Source organism: Oncorhynchus mykiss, chromosome 4 (genome assembly GCF_057628025.1).
Source record: "Oncorhynchus mykiss isolate SJ-2025 chromosome 4, ASM5762802v1, whole genome shotgun sequence".
In the NCBI taxonomy this organism is placed as follows: Eukaryota; Metazoa; Chordata; class Actinopteri; order Salmoniformes; family Salmonidae; genus Oncorhynchus; species Oncorhynchus mykiss.
The window spans coordinates 20,459,932-20,465,000 of NC_143025.1; positions in this window are offsets into that span (position 1 = coordinate 20,459,932).

Here is a 5,069-nt window from a genome sequence, read left to right on the forward strand (position 1 = left end):
GACATAGTATAGGCACAGCATTATAACTAAGTTCCTTCAGCAATTAGGGAGCATTTACATGCACCAGAGAGAGATAGAGAACATGTATAGAGAGAGAGAAAGAGAGACATAAGTTAGGGGAGAGTCGATTTAGGGTGGGAGGAGAGTAATAGAGATTTTAAAATAGGTGTTCATCATTTAAATTTCCTCACCATGATTGTCTTCGCCTCTTCTCAACGTAAAAACCCACTGGTCACAGACGTCTATTCCATGTTCGTTTAAAGTAATTTCATTGAAATGACGTGGAAACCACGTTGACTCACCCAGTCTGAGTCCAGCGGGAAGGCATATGCAGACAAAACGTGTTGGGAATAGATTCACGCCAGGTCAGGCTAGCTTTAAAACCCCATTTGGTGGCCCTTTACACTCCACACTGGGCACACACTGGTTGAATCAACGTTGATTCCACGCCATTTCAATGAAATGACGTTGAACCAACATGGAATAGACATTGATTTGACGTCTGTGCCCAGTGGGTCGTGCCTGTATACGGTTTGAAAATGGCCGATGTGGACAATGAAAATGGCCTAAATTGGAACGCAGTGGCTGTACAGTAACATGTTATACATGCCGTCAGAGCTCTGGCTCTGCGCTTCCCAGCGCTGTATGGGTTTTGACTGACAGCCATTCTGAACTTGAGCAACGCGCACAACAAGAAGTTGCCCCCATCCCTCCAACTAATTGGGAAACTATAGCAAATTTTGAAAGATGAGACAATGAGGATTATAATAAATAGCACTTCGATGTGATACAAGCAAGCCAAACATCCGCAAGGGCAAAATACAGCTTCAATGTTGATTTTTTTCATTGTATCTTTATTTAACTAGGCAAGTCAGTTAACAACAAATTCTTATTTTCAATGACAGCCTAGGAACAGTGGGTTAACTGCCTTGTTCAGGGGCAGAACGACAGATTTGTACCTTGTCAGCTCAGGGATCTGATTTTCACTAGTCCAACGCTCTAACCACTAGGCTATGCTTATAATCACTATGTTTGATGTACAGTTACAAGATGACATGGAATTATACCCTGTGTTGTCCTGAACAGAATGAGCCTATGTTTGTTGTATTGTAAAGTAATGTTGCCGAAGACCACGCATCTGAATGCACTTATGACTCCATTCTATGTGCACCAAAATTATGATCTGCTTCTCTGAATTTCCTTGTGAAAGCCTAACACTGTAAGATCCTATTTTACAATTTAGCTAGTCATGTTGGCAATAGAACAACCTGACCCAGATTGCGATTTATAATGGGACATTTTTTGATTGCGTAAAACAACAGTAACTGTGTAAAGGCGGTGATGCAGGGCTGAGTTCCATAAAAACAACTACAAGTGTGCTTGCTCTAGTTCCTCAAGGGTACAGCTAGGAGAGCTCAAAAAAGCACCTTGTAGTTTGAGTCATAAAAGTGCAGTGAGGGCCTATCGAGTGGCACAGGAACTGCATTGCAGTGCTAGCTGTGCCACTAGAGAAGTCCAGGCTCTGTCGCAGCCGGCCGTGACCGGGAGACCCATGTTGCGGCACACAATTGGCCCAGTGTTTTCTGGGTTAGGGGAGGGCTTGCCCAGCAGGGATCCCATTGTGCACTAGCAACTACTATGGCGGGCCAGGTGCAGTGCATGCTGACATGGTTGCCGGGTGCACAGTGTTTCCTCTGACACATTGGTGTTTCTGGGTTAAGTGGGCATTGTGTCAAGAAGCAGTACGGCTTGTTTGTGTTATGGAGGACACACGTTAAGTGCAACAAAATTACTTAGGAACTGTACACACTTTGGAGAGGTGAGAGTTGGACCTCTCACTCAAACCCTTGTATTGTTTTTGTCTTATGTTCCACCTACCTCAAATTTTGCAAGAATATTCTTATCAGGTTACTGTATCCAGAGTATTTTCAGATTTTGTTATCAACAAATGCCGTGAAAAGTACAGTAAATGTAGAGTTGAAGTCGAAAGTTTACATACACCTTAGCCAAATACATTTATACTCAGTTATTTCACAATTCTTGACATTTAGTTCTAGAAAAAAATCCCTGTCTTAGGTCAGTTAGGATCACCACTTTATTTAAAGAATGTGAAATGTCAGAATAATAGTAGAGAGAATGATTTATTTGACCTTTTATTTCTTTCATCACATTCCCAGTGGGTCAGAAGTTTACATACACTCAATTAGTATTTGGTAGCATTGCCTTTAAATTGTTTAACTTGGGTCAAACATTTCGGGTAGCCTTCCACAAGCATCCCACAATAAGGTGGGTGAATTTTGGTGCATTCCTCCTGACAGAACTGGTGTAACTGAGTCAGGTTTGTAGGCCTCCTTGCTCACACACGCTTTTTCAGTTCTGCCCACAAATTTTCTATAGGATTGAGGTCATTGCTTTGTGATGGCCACTCCAATTCCTTGACTTTGTTGTCCTTAAGCCAATTTGCCAAAACTTTGGAAGTTTACTTGGGGTCATTGTCCATTCGGAAGACCCATTTGCGACCAAGCTTTAACTTCCTGACTCATGTCTTAAGATGTTGCTTCAATAAATCCACATAATTTTCCATCCTCATGATGCCATCTATTTTGTGAAGTGCACCAGTCCCACCTGCAGCAAAGCACCCCCAAAACATGATGCTGCCACCCCTGTCCTTCACGGTTGGGATGGTGTTCTTCGGCTTGCAAGCCTCCCCCTTTTTCCTCCTTGCAGAACGATGGTCACTATGACTAAACAGTTATATTTTTGTTTCATCAGACCAGAGGACATTTCTCCAAAAAGTACGATCTTTGTCCCCATTTGCAGTTGCAAACCGTAGTCTGGCTTTTTTATTGTGGTTTTGGAGCAGTGGCTTCTTCCTTATTGAGTGGCCTTTCAGGTTATGTCGATATACGACTCGTTTTACTGTGGATATAGATACTTTTGTACCTGTTTCCTCCAGCATCTTCACAAGGTCCTTTGCTGTTGTTCTCAGATTGATTTGCACTTTTCGCACCAAAGTACGTTCATTTTCTAGGAGACAGAACGCGTCTCCTTCCTGAGCGGTATGACGGCTGTGTGGTCCCATGGTGTTAGTACGCAAGCAGTCCCTAGGCAGGTTATTAAAAACAATTACAATATAAACAATAGCAACATAGGACAAGCAAGACATAGCATACAGACAGAGCAACATAGGACAAGCAATAAGTAGCATACAGAGATAGCAACATAGAACAAAAAGCAGCAAGACAAAATTCATAAAAGCAACAAAGTGTTTCCACACCTCACAAGCTACAGACAACAGACAACATGGAAAGCGGCAACACACAGCTAGCGACCATGTTCACAAATATGATTGACCTTTAGCCATGTCTTCAAGCATTTTGTGAAAGTGTGATATGTGGTGCAGTTATGTGTGTCTGATGGCAGTGTATTCCAGACATGGGAAGCTCTCACAGAGAAAGCGGATTTACTAAAGGTGCTTTTCCTTAAGGGAACTAACTATACAGTCACCTCTCATGGCGGACCTTGTGGATCTGCTGCCATTTGTTTGGGTTTTCTGTTTAACAAAAATACTGAGTGGAGGGGGAGCCAGGCCATTTAGGATCTTGAATACAAGACGTGTCAGTGTATTGCACAAGATTTTCCCAACTCAGGAGCTCATGAGTCACTGAGCCACTTTGTAACCTGGACATTACAGTAGTGAGTTCTTATGCAGCTTGTTGTTTGCTCTTTGCACATATATCACTGTATCATCTGCATACATTTGAACTTCAGACCCAGTACAGACAGAACGCAGATCATTAATGTCAAGCTAAGAGGCACTGAGTTTGAAGGTAGGCCTTGAAAAACATCCACAGGTACACCTCCAATTGACTCAAATTATGTCAATTAGCCTATCAGAAGCTTCTAAAGCCATGACATCATTTTCTGGAATTTTCCAAGCTGTTTAAAGGCACAGTCAACCCACTGGAATTGTGATACAGTGAATTATATGTGAAATAATCTGTCTGTAAACAATGTTGGAAAAAGTATTTGTGTCATTAACAAAGTAGATGTCCTAACCGACTTGCCAAAACTATATTTTGTTAACAAGAAAATTGTGGAGTGGTTGAAAAATGAGTTTTAATGACTCCAACCTAAGTGTATGTAAACTTCTGACTTCGACTGTATATATATATACAGTGCCTTGCGAAAGTATTCGGCCCCCTTGAACTTTGCGACCTTTTGCCACATTTCAGGCTTCAAACATAAAGATATAAAACTGTATTTTTTTGTGATGAATCAACAACAAGTGGGACACAATCATGAAGTGGAACGACATTTATTGGATATTTCAAACTTTTTTAACAAATCAAAAACTGAAAAATTGGGCGTGCAAAATTATTCAGCCCCCTTAAGTTAATACTTTGTAGCGCCACCTTTTGCTGCGATTACAGCTGTATGTCGCTTGGGGTATGTCTCTATCAGTTTTGCACATCGAGAGACTGAATTTTTTTCCCATTCCTCCTTGCAAAACAGCTTGAGCTCAGTGAGGTTGGATGGAGAGCATTTGTGAAGAGCAGTTTTCAGTTCTTTCCACAGATTCTCGATTGGATTCAGGTCTGGACTTTGACTTGGCCATTCTAACACCTGGATATGTTTATTTTTGAACCATTCCATTGTAGATTTTGCTTTATGTTTTGGATGATTGTCTTGTTGGAAGACAAATCTCCGTCCCAGTCTCAGGTCTTTTGCAGACTCCATCAGGTTTTCTTCCAGAATGGTCCTGTATTTGGCTCCATCCATCTTCCCATCAATTTTAACCATCTTCCCTGTCCCTGCTGAAGAAAAGCAGGCCCAAACCATGATGCTGCCACCACCATGTTTGACAGTGGGGATGGTGTGTTCAGCTGTGTTGCTTTTACGCCAAACATAACGTTTTGCATTGTTGCCAAAAAGTTCAATTTTGGTTTCATCTGACCAGAGCACCTTCTTCCACATGTTTGGTGTGTCTCCCAGGTGGCTTGTGGCAAACTTTAAACAACACTTTTAATGGATATCTTTAAGAAATGGCTTTCTTCTTGCCACTCTTC